The sequence below is a fragment of the Somniosus microcephalus genome, chromosome 7, assembly GCF_052327205.1.
Source record: "Somniosus microcephalus isolate GS21.2 chromosome 7, FLI_Smic_1.0, whole genome shotgun sequence".
Classification (NCBI taxonomy): domain Eukaryota; kingdom Metazoa; phylum Chordata; class Chondrichthyes; order Squaliformes; family Somniosidae; genus Somniosus; species Somniosus microcephalus.
This window is the reverse complement of record NC_140993.1, coordinates 73,238,236-73,253,769: the sequence shown is the minus strand read 5'-3', so window position 1 is coordinate 73,253,769 and position 15,534 is coordinate 73,238,236.

Genomic DNA, 15,534 nt, shown 5'->3' with positions numbered 1-15,534 from the left:
CTTTCCCCCCGATGTAAGCCCATAGTCATTAAATCATGATGTTTCAGCCAAGATGATCTATCCTTTATCGAGGCAGAGATCTCTCGCCTTCTAGCTGATGGTATCATTGAGCCATGTTCATCTTCCTGGCGGGTTCAAGTCATCGTTGTTAAAAATCCTCTGAAGCAACACAAGAAATGTCTTTGCATTGATTACTCGCAAACTATTAACCAGTATACCAACCCGGATGCCTACCCACTACCACGCATTGATGACATGGTCAATAACCTTGCCAACTACAAGGTATTTTCAACTTTTGACTTAAAGAGCACATACCATCAAGTACCGTTAAAGAACACTGACAAAATGTATACAGCCTTTGAGGCCAATGGTCGGCTTTACCAGTTTTGTTGCCTTCCATTTGGGGTCACCAATGGGGTGGCCGTCTTCCAACGGGCAATGGATAGCCTAGTCAGACAGGAGAACTTAACGGACACTTTTCCATATCTGGATAATATCACCATTGCTGGTCATGACCAGAAAGAGCATGATGCCAACCTCCAGAAATTTCTTGACGTTCTCCGTCGTCGCAACTTAACCTTAAGTGAGTCCAAATCTGTGAAATCAGTACCACCAGTCAACATCCTTGGCTACTGGATGGGCAATGGTGTCATCAAACCGGATCTGGAGTGACTTCGTCCGCTTCAGGAGCTCCCTCCTCCTACGAATCTCGGCTCTCTTCGTCGAGCCCTCGGCATGTTCGCCTATTATGCAAAGTGGATACCCCACTTTTCCAACAAGATCCAGCCCCTGTTTCACGCAAAGTCATTTCCGTTGGAGGCAACGGCTATTTCGGCTTTTGATCTCCTCAAGCAACAACTGGAAAAAGCCACGCTTCGTTCCATCAATGAAAATCTCCCTTTTGTGGTCGAGTGCGATGCATCGGAGGTGGCGATCTTGGCTACCTTGAATCAAGGTGTTCGACCCGTTGCATTTCTGTCCAGAACTTTGCAGGGTAGCAAGCTCCATTATCCCCCTATTGAGAAGGAGGCTATGGCTATCATCGAAGCAGTACGTAAATGGAGTCATTTTCTCGCTCATCGCCATTTCACGCTTATAAACAATCAGCGCTCCTTGGCCTTTATGCTGGATAACCGGAAACACACTAAGATCAAGAATAACAAAATACAGCTCTGGAGGATGGAATTGGCCGCCTTTGGCTACACCATACATTATTGACCCGGCAAAGAGAATGTGGTCCCAGAAACCCTCACACATGCATTCTGCTCTTCCATGTCAACTTCGACTCTTGCGGATCTTCATACTGGCTTATGCCATCCTGGCGTTATCCATGTGTTACACTTTGTGTGATCTAAAAATCTCCCATTTTCTACGGAAGATGTGAAAAGAACATACTCCACTTGTAGCATTTGCGCGGAATTAAAACCGCAATTCTTCTGTCCGCCGGATGGCTCGCTCATACATGCTACACAGCTTATGCAGCGACTCAGCATTGACTTTAAAGGGCTACTGCCTTCCTCAACGCGAAACACCAACTTGCTTGCTATGGTGGATGAATATTCACGCTTTCCCTTTGCTTTCCCCTGTCCCAATATGCTTACTTCCACAGAAATCAAATGCCTCGATCAAGTCTTTTCCCTTTGCGGTACGGCCAATTTCATCCACTCTGATCGGGGTCCCTCCTTCATGTCAAGTGAACTCAAAAGTTATCTTTCCCAATGGGGAATCGCCACAAGTAGAACGACACCGTATCATCCTATTGGAAACAGACAGGTTGAGAGATACAACGCTATCATTTGGAACGCTGTTCATCTTGCACTGAGGTCACACAACCTATCAGACCAGCAGTGGGAAACTATGCTCCCTGATGCATTGCATTCCATCAGGTCTCTTCTTTCTACATCCACCAACGCTACTCCTCCAGCATCGCTCCACTCATGGGACGTCCCTACCATCATGGTTGGCAGCTCCTGGCCCCGTACTGCTCCGAAGATTCGTCCAATCCTCTAAGAGTGATCCCCTCGTCGACGAAGTGGAACTGACGGATGTCAATCCCACGTACGCATACATGCGGTACCCTGATGGCCGGGAATCCGCAGTGTCACTTCGGGATCTGGCTCCCTGTCCAACCAGTCCCACAGACCCAATCAATGGTGGATCCGTATTAATGATGCCGATACGCTGCGCTCCTCTGAGGATGATGCCCTACCCGGGATGTCAAGGGATCTGCCAGCTATTCCTCCGGATCAACTCAGGGAACAGAGGATGGCCACCCGAAGCCAGGACGCCGGTTAGTCACTGACTACTGGGCAGGGTAAAGCCAGCTCTGCGCCGGTGGGGGCCTGCACCCGGAGCCACGATCTCCCCAGTCCCCCTCAGGTCGATCAAGGCGACACGGACTCTGCCAGCCCGCTGGTACGAACTAAGTGACCCAGGGACCAAAACACGGTCCAAGGAGACGTGCCTTCCGGCCACCGACGGAGATCCAAATGACTGCGTCTATTCTTAGTCCGATTAATTTGGTAGAAAGAAGCTGCCAGACTTCCAATCTTTCAGGCGGGAAGAATGACACGAATCTTGCCATTCATGTAGAACTGACGTATGAAATAACTAGCTGGAGTGCCCGGCAGTGCCAAGGGAACTCAAGAACCCTGTGCCATGTTTATAAAACTGTTTATGAGACTGTTGGGATTGAAGAACTCTTCCTAAGCACCCAGGAGGTGGTTCTTTAACTTCGTTTTTTGTGAATGGAGATCGCCAGTCAGAAGTGGTGCGTCCAAGTCTGCTATGTTTTCTTGAGGGCATGCTGTTATGAAAAAGTAAAATTAATTTTTATATATATAAATGAGTCTGTCTGTTTGTCTGTCTGTGTGGGAAGGAGAGAGAGGGAAGGAGAAAGAGAGAGAGGGAAGGAGAGAGGGAGAGAGAGGGGGAAGGAGAGAGAGAGAGAGGGGGGAAGGAGAGAGAGAGAGAGAGGGGGGGGGAAGGAAAGAGAGAGAGAGAGAGAGGGGGGAAGGAGAGAGAGAGAGGGGGGAAGGAGAGTGAGAGAGAGGGGGAAGGAGAGAGAGAGAGGGGGAAGGAGAGAGAGAGAGGGAAGAGGAGAGAGAGAGAGGGAAGGAGAGAGAGAGAGAGAGGGAAGGAGAGCAAGACAGAGAGAGAGAGGGAAGGAGAGAGAGAGACACAGAGAGGGAAGGAGAGTGAGAGAGAGAGGGAAGGAGAGAGAGAGAGAGAGAGAGAGAGAGGGAGAAGGAGAGCGAGACAGAGAGAGAGAGGGAAGTGAGAGAGAGAGACACAGAGAGGGAAGGAGAGAGAGAGAGAGAGAGAGGGAAGGAGAGAGAGAGAGAGGGAAGGAGGAGAGAGAGGGAAGGAGAGAGAGAGGAGAGAGAGAGAGAGGGAAGGAGATAGAGAAGAGAGGAAGACACCCCGGGGAAGGGGCTGGACTCAGAGCCCGGCGGGTGAAGAAGGGCAGCCACCATTTTGTGAGGTCGGCGGGAAGTTTGATTCGCGGCGGCCGAAGGAAGGAAGGAAGGAAGAAGGCGAGATTGTGGGTTTAAAATTTTTTTAAAAAGGATCCAGAGAGAGGAGATGTAGGTGAAGCCAAAGGTTCTCATCGCTCGGGCTGTGTGTGTGTTGTGTGAGGAGACGGAGACTCCCTCCCCACACTGCTTCTCTCCCTCCCTCTCCCACCACCTCACTCTCCCTCCCCTCTCTCTCCCTGCCCCTCTCTCTCTCTCCCCACTCTCTCTCCCCTCCCTCTCTCTCCCCTCACCCTCTCTCTCCACGCTCTCTCTCCCTCCCTCTCTCTCTCTCCCTCCCCTCTCCCTCTCTCTCCCTCTCCCCCTCTCCTCTCACTCCCTCTCTCCCTCCCTCCCCCTCTCTCTCTCCCTGCCCCGTGTCTCTCCCTCCCCCTCTCTCTCTCCCTCCCCCTGTCTCTCCCTCCTTTCCTCTCTCTCCCTCCCTCCCCTCTCCCTCCCTAGGGCCTCAGGCCCGGCCCGACTCACCTCAGCTGAGCTCCCGCTCCGGCCCGAGCCCCCGTGCACGGCCTAGCACCTCAGGCCCAGCCCAATTGACCTCAGCTGAGCTCCCGCTCCGACCCGAGCCCCCGTGCATGGCCTAGCACCTCAAGCCCGGCCCGACTCACCTCAGCTGAGCTCCCGCTCTGGCCCGAGCCCCCATGCGTGGCCTAGCCCCTCAGGCCCGGCCCGAGTGAGCCCTGATGAGCTCATGCTGCGGGCCTCCGACGCCGCTCCGCTGCTGTATTTATTTTGGGATTAGCCTGGAGAGAGAGGGGGGGAAAGAGCCCTGGCTTTTCGCGCTCCCGCACTAACGGCAGTTTGAAGGATTAGACCCCACCCACACATGCCATGAAATGCCCCCCGTGATGCAGCGCGCTCCCCCCATAGGATTGGTCAACCTTCACGTCACTCAACACTAATGAGCCGTAGGATTGGTCAACCGCTAATGAGCGGATTTTGTCCGTTTTTTGAACGTTTTTTGTATAGTGTCCGAACAACTTTTGTCTGACCAAAAAGTAAATATGCCTATGACACTCATCTAATCATAAGCTTTCTTTTGATATAACATATGTGTAGGTACGCTCTATAACTTTTGAGTTAAGCGCGGACATACATACAGACAGACAGACAGACAGATACTGTGCTGCCTGCTGGTGGTGCTGTCCAGGGAGAGTATAAATATTTGGGCACGGGCCCAGCTTGCTCAGGACATTTTGTAAACAGGAACTAGTGAAGGACAACTAGACCTCCATGTTGTGAAACAGTTGATTAAAGCCTTGTTTAATACTCAGACCAAGTGCCTAGTAGTTTTCTTACATCACCGCTTCCTTCAATTGGTCGGCAAACATGCTGGACAGGCTTAGCAAGCCCAATCAGGGGAAAATCATTTTGGACAGCGGGCTGGAGCCAGCAATGAGGCCGGGCCCAATCATCGACGTCGCCCGCTATGGTCCTGTCAAGGTTGCTAAAATCCAGCCCTTGGTTTCCTCAAAACTTGACTAGACTCAGAATTTTCCACTTTGAAATCTTATTCTTTCTTTCCAAACAAATAAAATTGACTTCACCACCAATCCACTTTTTTTTTTGCAAAACTTTAAACACAATTGTCTCCAAAAAGACAAAAAAATCTTTACATACATTTATTTTTAAAGGCCTCATATGTTTCCATGTTACATGTATTTCTATTCACTTCACACAATTCACAACATATGTGTAGGATTTTTATGTGGTTGTTCCTTTGCATACTTGGAGAGAACTACACGCAGGCGGGTTCTACAATTTACTAAGTGATCTTATTCGCATTATGAATGTGTCTTCATTTCCATATGAAAAATAAATTAAAGCAGCTGCTCACCTTCTGGAATGTGCAGGTATAAAATAGTAAGAAAAGTTAGGGATAAGAAAAGGCCACTTTGCCTATTGAAGCTCACTCCTGTTGTACATTAATTCTCCCCTCATAGCATCGAACTATATCTGTTTATTGTGCTTTGTTGCTAAAACAGTAGAGAGATAAAACTATGTTACAGGCTTCAAGCACAGCCCCTTTAACTAAGATACACTCAGTGCTTTTTTTAATATCTAAAATACTAATAAAAGCACATGTTTTATTAATTGATACACTGTAATGGACTTTCAAATAAGCAGCATCCAAATTCAATTTGACCAAATAAAACAATCGGTCATCCACAAGCATGTGGTTCAGTAACTGAATAGTTCTTCAACTGTCTTATTGCTCCTTGCTAGCCCAGTCACATGTTGCAAATGCAATAATGATATCTGATCTGTTTGTTCACAGTACATGTTTTGCCAGCTCTATTTATAAAACATTGAGTCCCCTGGTACCCAGCCTGACATACCACCAGAAACCTGAAACCACATAAAAGTTTGGGTAAGAAAAGATGTCACGTGCTCCGTCTTGACAGGTCCATTTTGAATGATACTTGATGTTGTCAATGGGAACAGTCTGCTAAGAGGCTGCTGCGTCTGCTTTCTCATCATTTGCCACGTTGCAGTGACAAGACCATGCCAAGGCCCAGATGGTTAAGAGTAAATTAATAGCACATCTGGGGCCTTCAGCTAAATTGATCATAGATTATGTAAGAAGCTGGTGTGGAAAATGTATCGGGCGAGTACACAGCTGGAAACTGTTAGCTTTGTGAAACCTCTAGGGTTACAATTGTGACTGCAGCAATAATTACTCAGAAATGAAAACAGTGTTTAAAATATTATTTTAAAAGTTAGCACTTTACCTTATAACCTCTAGTTTGGGTACCCGTAAATGCTTTAACTGGTATAGCTGGCTCCACTTAACTGAATATTTCTCTTAAGTAAATAAAATTAGGAACCTTCATTTGTTCACCTTCATGTGCCAAGGGAAGTGATCTAAACCCAGTGTAGCCTTGGAGAAACTTTTCAGGACGCCTATCCTTTTAGGGATACAAACCAAAACTCCTCCCCTTGTTCAAGAGAGCATCTGTTTATGCCAATGTGGGCACAAAACTGGCCAGTTTCTAATTACATGCACATTGGTTTCCAGTAAATAGTTTGAAATCATTCAAATTCGTTCCACAGAGAGACTTTAAAGCGTATGAGCTACAAGAAATGTTCACTGACATGACCATTTAGTTTAAACTAATTTGGCAGGGGGAGGGGCACCAGAGTGAAACATTAGAGAGGAGATACAATGTACACAGAGAACTCAGAGAGACAAACAGCATTAGAATAAAGGGTAGTTCAGAAATAGGACAGAATCAGACAGGGGGAAATGCGAGGCAGACTAAGGTGTGTTTAGAGCGTATTTGCATAAATGCCTGATGCTTGGTAAATAAGGTTGGTGAGCTTCAGACACAAGTAACCGCATGGGATTATGATATAGTGGCAATAACGGAAACCTGGCACAAGCAAGGGGAAGAATGGGTGCTAAAATTCCTGGCTACAAGAGGGAGAATTTTTCCAGCCCTGGGGAGGAGGTTATGGAGGCGGGACTACCGGGAAAATGGCAGAAACTGGGAGCGGGTACCGACCCTGCTCCCAACCTGCTCCCGTGCCATCTTCCCGGGAGGCGGGTCCTCGAGTTGTGCAGGGACCCGTCTCCTCAAGGCGGGAAAGGGATTAGAGCCAATTAACTGCCTGTTAACAGGTAGTTAACAGGCAGTTTTGAGGCTTTCCCCCATTTTACGCCTGCAATTGCGGGCTTCCCAATGGCTGCGAACCTCACCAGGGTCAGCGAGGCGAGCAGTGGGTCTGCAGGGGTGAGAGGGGTCGAAATTTCAGCTGTAGAGGTGAGTGATGGGTGCAAGTGTGGACAGGTAAGTATGAGAGGTGAGTGTTAAGTTTTGGAAAAAGTTTCCTTACCTTTGCTTCTTTCTGCAGGCTTCAACCTTTGAGGATCCGGAGGTGCCTCATCTCAACAGCAGAGATGACATTCTGCTGCATTCTCAGATGTGGAGAGAGGTCTTGGTGAGCCTGTGTGCAAGGGCTCACCTTAGAACAGAGATTGTCAGTGTTTGACAGCTTCTCAAAGCTGTCAAATGCTGATAATTCATCTGTCAAAAACTTTTCAACAGCTGAATCGTCATACGCTGGCATCATCTGTCACTGACTTTCCCTTAATTGGCCATTAGGTGGGTGATGGGCCTTCAATAACCACAAAACTAGAAGTTATAGACTTAAACAAGTTGGCTTTAAATCACTAAGGTCAGAGCTAACATCTCAGCACGCCGACTGGTTCACAGGAATGAGTCATACAGATCCTGGGATCTTTATGTAAGAGAAGTCAGGGGCGGAGCCAAGAGCCAAGACCTGGAACCTCCCAGGTTAGTCGGGAAAGAGGAAGTGAAACTATACACAGTGGGGGAGGGTAATATACATGAGTGCAAAACGAATACAGGATCAAGACAAACAGATTTCATTACATTCACCCCTTCTATAGATTTAGTCCATCGGGGTGATGTTTCTTAAAAGCTGGTAGAAGTGAGTCTGTCAGGAGGTTTTGCAGTTCTCAGTGATCGGCGCAAAGCCGGTTGGGGTGCCTCTAGGGGAATGGATTCTGGTTCCTCCGCTGTCCGGGCCTTGTCTTCCAGGTTATCTGCAGTGTCCTCCAGGTTAAAGTTGGGTATTGATACCTCTGGGCGTCCTGTCTCTTTGTAGTGTAGGTCTTCATCGGGTAGTCTCCCATCGTTCTCTCCGCTCCCCGAGGGAGCGAGGTCTTTTATGGAAACAGTGTCCCCTCGCCCGTCAGAGTATTCGATATAGGTGTACTGAGGGTTTGCATGGAGGAGCTGTACCTTTTCCACAAGGGGGTCCATTTTATGGCCTCTCACGTGCTTCCGCAATAGTACTGTCCCCGGAGACGTCAGCCACGTGGGTAGAGATATGCCCAAGGTGGATTTCCGGGGGAAAACGAGCATCTTTTCATGAGGGGTAGCGTTAGTGGCAGTACATAACAGAGACCTTATGGAGTGGAGCACGTCTGGGAGGTCTTCCTGCCAGCGGGAGGTCGGAAGGCCTTTTGACTTTAAGGCTAACGTGACAGCCTTCCAAACAGTAGCATTCTCCCTTTCCACTTGCCCATTACCCCGGGGGTTGTAGCTAATGGTTCTGCTAGTGGCTATCCCCTTCGAGAGCAAGAACTGGCGCAGCTCGTCACTCATGAATGACGTCCCCCTATCGCTGTGTATGTAGTTCGGCATGCCAAACATGCAGAATAGATTACAGAGACACTTGATGACCGTGGCACTGGTCATGTCTGGGCAGGGAATGGCGAAGGGGAAGCGGGAATATTCATCAATGATATTGAGGAAGTATACGTTACGGTCGGCAGAGGGAAGGGGTCCCTTGAAGTCCAGACTTAGGCGCTCGAATGGCCGTGTGGCTTTGATAAGGTGTGCACGGTCAGGCCTGTAGAAACGAGGCTTGCATTCCGCACAGATGCGGCAGGCTCTGGTCATTGCCCTGACCTCCTCGATGGAGTGGGGCAGATTGCGGGACTTTATAAAATGGTATAATCGGGTGACCCCTGGGTGACAGAGGTCGTTGTGGAGACCCTGTAATTTGTCCGTATGAATGCTGGCACACATTCCCCGCGATAGGGCATCTGGGGGTTCATTAAGGGCTCCCGGCCTGTACATAATATCATAGTCGAACGTGGATAGTTCGATCCTCCACCTGAGTATTTTGTCATTCTTGATTTTCCCCCTTTGTTTGTTATTAAACATGAAAGCCACCGACCGCTGGTCGGTGAGCAGGGTGAAACGTTTGCCGGCTAGGTAGTGTCTCCAGTGCCACACTGCCTCCACTATAGCCTGTGCCTCCTTCTCGACAGAAGAGTGCCTGATTTCAGGTCCCTGAAGGGTTTGGGAGAAGAAGGCCACAGGTCTCCCAGCCTGATTGAGGGTCACAGCTTAGGCAAAGTCTGACGCATCGCTTTCGACTTGAAAGGGAATGCATTCGTCCACTGCACACACTGCAGCCCTTTCAATGTCCTGTTTAATACTGGTGAAAGCCTCCCGAGCTTCAGCTGATAGTGGGAAGGACGTCGATTTAATGAGGGGTCGGGCCTTATCAGAGTAATTGGGCACCCATTGGGCATAATACAAAAAAAATCCCAGGCACCTTTTTAAAGCTTTGGGATTGTGTGGCAGGGGCAGTTCCTTTAGGGGGCGTAATCGGTCAGGGTCCGGTCCAATTACCCCACCTTCCACCACACAGCCGAGGATACAGAGACGGGTTGTGTTGAAGACACATTTGTCTTCGTTGTAGGTTAGATTCAGCTTTAGGGCAGTTTTTAAAAATCTCGCAAGATTTAGATTGTGGTCTTGCTGGTTGTGCCCGCAGATAGTGACATTGTCCAGATAGGGGTAGGTAGCTTGTAGTTTATTCTCATCAACCATGCAGTCCATCTCACGTTGGAAGACGAGACCCCATTTGTTACCCCGAAGGGCACTCTGAGAAAATGGTAGAGGCGCCCGTTCGCCTCGAAGGCGGTGTATGGGCGGTCCTCCGTTCTAATGGGGAGCTGGTGATACGCGGATTTGAGGTCGATAGTCGAGAAGACTCGGTATTGCGCAATCTGGTTGACCATTTCTGATATGCGGGGTAAAGGGTAGGCGTCCAGCTGGGTATAAATATTAACAGTCTGGCTGTAGTCAATTACCATCCGTTTCTTTTCGCTATTTTTAACTATGACTACTTGGGCACGCCACGGGCTGGTACTGCATTCAATAATGCCTTCCCGCAGGAGTCTGTCCACTTCCGCCTTGATAAAGTCTCTGTCTTCCAGACTGTACCGTCTACTTTTGGTCGCTATGGGCCTACAGTTCGGAGCGAGATTAGCGAATAAAGAGGGCGGGCTGATTTTTAAGGTTGATAGGCCACAGACTGTGAGTGGCGGCTGGGACCCGCCATATGCTAGCGTGACACTTTCGTGGTGGCACTGGAAGTCCAGGCCCAAGATTACATTAACACAGAGTTCTGGCATCACGAGGAGTTTAAAATCCTTGTAGTCCGTGCCTTTTACAGTCAGTGTTACCACACAGTAGCCCAAAATGTCCGAAGTGTGGGGCAGCCATAGCAATTCTGCTCCGTGTAGGGGTTACCGTTAATGAGTGCCGCCATACCAGGCTAGGGTGGATAAAACTCTCGGTACTCCCACAGTCAATTAAACATTTCGTTAAATTCCCGTTTACCTGTATGTCCATCATGGATTTTGTCAACGGGTGTGGCCTGGATTGATCCACCGTGATCGAAGCCACTGTTGGGCCCTGGGCGGCCGTTGAGTCGGGAAAAGATGGCGGATCCCAAGATGGCGGCCCGCACGGCACGCACGAGGCAGTGACGGAGTTGGAAATTGGATTCCCCCTGGAGACTTTGCTAAAATGCCCCTTTTTCTTACATTTGAAGCATGTAGCGTCCTTCGCTGGGCATCGTTGTCTGGGGTGCTTGGCCTGGCCGCAGAAGTAGCATTTCGGGCCTCGAGACATTGCCGCTGTAGTAGGACTCCTGGGTGAACTTCTGTGTGGGGACTCCGGCGGCGTAGAGCTGGTCTGAGACCTGGATGGGGAAGATGGCTGATTCCAAGATGGCGGCCCCCTCGGCGCGCACGAGGCGGTGAGGGCCGCATGGCCGGAAGAATAAGAGTCAGAGTTTTTCTGGGCCACGTCCAGTGATCGCGCAGTGGCCACTGCCTTTTTAAAGTCCAGGACCTCCTTCTCCAGCAGTCTCTGCTGGATATAATTCGATTTGAGGCCTGTGATGAAGGAATCGCGGACCAATTCATCAGAGTACGCGTTGGCCATCACGGCCTTGCAGTTACAGTCCCGGGCCAGGTCCTTCAGGCCCTGTAAGAAATCGTCCATTGATTCCTCTGGTCGCTGCCTGCGTGTAGCCAGCAGATGTCTGGCGTACACTTTGTTTACCGGCCTCTGGTATTGGGCCTTCAGGATAGTGATGGCCTCCGTGTAAGAGGTGGCATCCCGGATGAATGAATAAATCCGATGACTTACGCGAGTAGTCAGTAGACTCAGTTTATCTACCTCGCTAGCGGATGAGGCCCCCGCGAAGAGTTCGAAGCATTTGAGCCAGTGTCCAAATTGATTTGATGCTTCAGCAGAATGTGGATCCAAGTCCAGACGCTCTGGTTTTAGGAGTCGATCCATCCTAGTATTCTTTAGTGATTAAAATTGATGGGCCTTCAATAACCACAAAACTAGAAGTTATAGACTTAAACAAGTTGGCTTTTAATCACTAAGATCAGAGCTAACATCTCAACACGCCGACTGGTTCACAGGAATGAGTCATACAGATCCTGGGATCTTTATGTAAGAGAAGTCAGGGGCGGAGCCAAGAGCCAAGACCTGGAACCTCCCAGGTTAGTCGGGAAAGAGGAAGCGAAACTATACACAGTGGGGGAGGGTAATATACATGAGTGCAAAACGAATACAGGATCAAGACAAACAGATTTCATTACAGCGGGCTTAACATGGCCAATCAAGGGAAAATAGTGTGGGTTGGTCAGACGTCGCTGGGGGCGGGACTGAAACCCAGAAACCAGAAGTCCTGCCTCCAGCACGTCTCCATTAAGAAAATCCAGCCCAAGGTATTCAGGAAAGATAGGGAAGGATGAAAAGCAGGGGCGTGGCAGTATTGATCAAAGATATTGTTACAGCACTAGAAATGGATGATGTACTTGAGGGTTCAAGGACAGAATCTATTTGGTTAGAATTAAGAAACACTAGAGGAGCTATTACGCTGCTGGGTGTAGATTATAGGTCAACAAATAGTGGGAATAGCGATAGAAGAGCAAATTTGCAGGCAAATTGTAGAAAGATGCAAGATCTTTAGAGCAGTGATAATGGGGGTCTTCAATTATCCTAATATAAGCTGGGATAGTAACAGTGTAAAGGACAAAGAGGGGGAGGAATTCTGAAATGTGTACAAAAGAACTTTCTTGATAAGTATGGTTCCAGCCCAACGACAAAGGAAGCAGTGCTGGATCTAGTTCTAGGGAATGAAGTGGGGCAAGTGGAGGTTGTTTCAGTGGAAGAGTGTGGTAAACCACTGTTTGTATTCCACTGTGTACATGCCTGTACATGCCTCGGCTGACTCCTCCCACGAGTCCAGGTATAAAGGTGACTGCTCCACAGTCCCTCTGTATTCTGGACCGGTCGACCACTCGAGGCACACCTTCATTCTCTTGTTAATAAAAGCCTGTTAGTTACTCGTTTAATCTCAGTCTTTTGAGTTATTGATAGCGCATCAATTTTATTAACAAGATTTTTATAATGGAGAAGATCCTCACACCAGCATGCCTGGACTTAGATCATCGGGAGGCGGACTCATCCACCAAGTTTACTCACTGGCTTAGGTGTTTTGAAAAATTCCTGATCGCCTCCGCTGCAATGGTCAAATCGGACGAGGACAAACTGGATGTCCTGACCTCCAAAGTGAACCACCGAGTGTACTCGGTCATCCAGGACGCGACCTCGTACGCGGATGCTATCAAGCTCCTCAACGACCAGTACACGCGCCCAGTGAACGAGGTGTACGCTAGGCACCTCCTGGGGAGTCGTAAACAACAACCTGGGGAATCGAACGAGGAATACCTTCAGGCACTGTCTGTGCTTGGCCGGGCCTGTGGTTGTAAGGATGTAAAGGCCGCCGTGTACACAGAGGAACTTATCCGGGACGCTTTTGTAGCGGGCCACAGATCCAATTACACCCGACAGCGACTGTTGGAGCAGAGTGACCTCGATCTCAACAAGGCCTCTGAACTCGCACTATCATTGGACGCAGCCTACCGGGGCATGGATGCCTACTCCTCTGCACCGTGGACGCCGCGGGGAACGACAGCCTGGGACACGGTAGGACCGTCTCATAGCGCCGTGCCACCCCAGCCACATCCCAGCAACGGCCCAACTACTGCAGCAGTGCCCCAAGGCCAGACAGCAGTGCCCCAAGGCCAGAAATGCTACTTCTGTGGCCAGGCCAAACACCCCAGAGCGCGCTGCCTGGCGAAAAATGCGATCTGCTCGGGCTGCGGGAAGAAGGGACAGTACGCCAGCATCTGCAGAGCCAAAGCCACCCCGAACCCCAGCAGCGCCGCGTGTGGGCCGTGCGGGCCGCCATCTTGGGCCTCCCCAGCCATGTGCGAACCACCGGAACAGCAGCCATTTTGGATGCCTCCAGCCACATGGGGATCATGGACGCCGCCATCATGGACGACAGCCGGGACACAACAGGCCCCCAACACCGCCTCATCTGATACCCGCAGCGACACACCGACCCCTACGCTGGCCTCCGTTACGCTGGACCAAGCGAGACCGCACCAACTGGCCCAGTCCACAATGGACATTAAGGTAAATGGTCACGAAACAATCTGCCTTTTTGACTCTGGGAGCACGGAGAGCTTCATCCACCCCGACACGGTGCGGCGTTGCTCTCTCCCAGTCCTGCCTGCGCACCAGCGGATTTCTATGGCCTCCGAGTCCCAGTCGGCGGACATTGGTGGCTACTGCGTGGTGACACTCGTAGTAGACGGGACTGTGTACGATAATTTTAACTTCTGGTCCTGCCCCACCTCTGCGCTGCCGTTCTACTGGGGTTAGATTTTCAGTGCCACCTTAAAAGCGTTACGGTGGCATACGGTGGACCCCTCCCCCCACTCACAGTCCACAGCCAGCAGCTTCAAAATTGCCCGCCGCGCACCAGGTGCAACCTCTCCACACTCAGAGTCACCCCCCCCCGACTGTTTGCTAACCTCACCCCCGACTGTAAGCCCATCGCCACAAAGAGCAGGCGATACAGTGCCGGGGACAGGGTTTTCATTAAAACCAAAGTGGAGCGGCTCCTGAAGGAGGGGATTATTGAGGGCAGCACCAGCCCCTGGCGAGCCCAGGTTGTGGTCGTTAAGACCGGCGAGAAGCAGCGCCTGGTCATCGACTACAGCCAGACAATAAATCGCTACACCCTGCTGGACGCTTACCCACTCCCCCGCATAGCTGATATGGTCAACCAGATCGCGCAGTACCGCGTCTTCTCGACCATTGACCTGAAATCAGCATACCACCAGCTCCCTATCCGCCCTGAGGACCGCCAGTATACTGCCTTTGAGGCAAACGGCCGCCTCCATCACTTCCTTAGGGTTCCCTTTGGCGTCACCAACGGGGTCTCCGGCTTCCAAAGGGAGATGGACCGGATGGTCGATCAAAATGCGTTGCAGGCCACTTTCCCATATCGGACAATGTGACCATCTGCGGCCATGACTTGCAGGACCATGACGCAAACCTCGAAAAATTCCTCCGCACCGCCCAACTCCTGAACCTGACGTATAACAAGGAGAAGTGCATATTCCGCACAACCCGCCTCGCCATCCTTGGCTGTGTTGTGGAACACGGAGTCATCGGTCCCGACCCCGACCGGATGCGTCCCCTTATGGAACTCCCACTGCCCCACTGCCTCAAGGCCCTGAAGAGGTGCCTAGGGTTTTTCTCCTATTACGCCCAGTGGGTCCCCTACTATGCGGACAAGGCCCGTCCGCTGATCAAGTCCACCTCCTTTCCCGTGACGGCAGAGGCCCGCTTAGCCTTCCACCGTATCAAGGAAGACATTGCCAAAGCCACCATGCACGCAGTGGACGAATCCATCCCCTTCCAGGTGGAAAGCGACGCGTCCGACTTTGCCCTGGCCGCTACCCTTAATCAGGCGGGGAGGCCCGTGGCCTTCTTTTCACGAACCCTCCAGGGCCCGGAGACCAGACACTCCGCTGTTGAGAAGGAGGCCCAGGCTATTGTGGAGGCCGTGCGTCATTGGAGGCACTACCTGGCCGGAAAACGATTTACCCTGCTCACTGACCAGCGTTCAGTTGCTTTATGTTTAACAACAAGCAGAGGGGCAAAATCAAAAACGACAAGATCTTGAGGTGGAGAATCGAACTTTCCACCTACAATTACGAGATCTTGTACCGACCCGGGAAGCTCAATGAACCCCCGGATGCTCTATCGCGTGGCACCTGCGCCGGCGC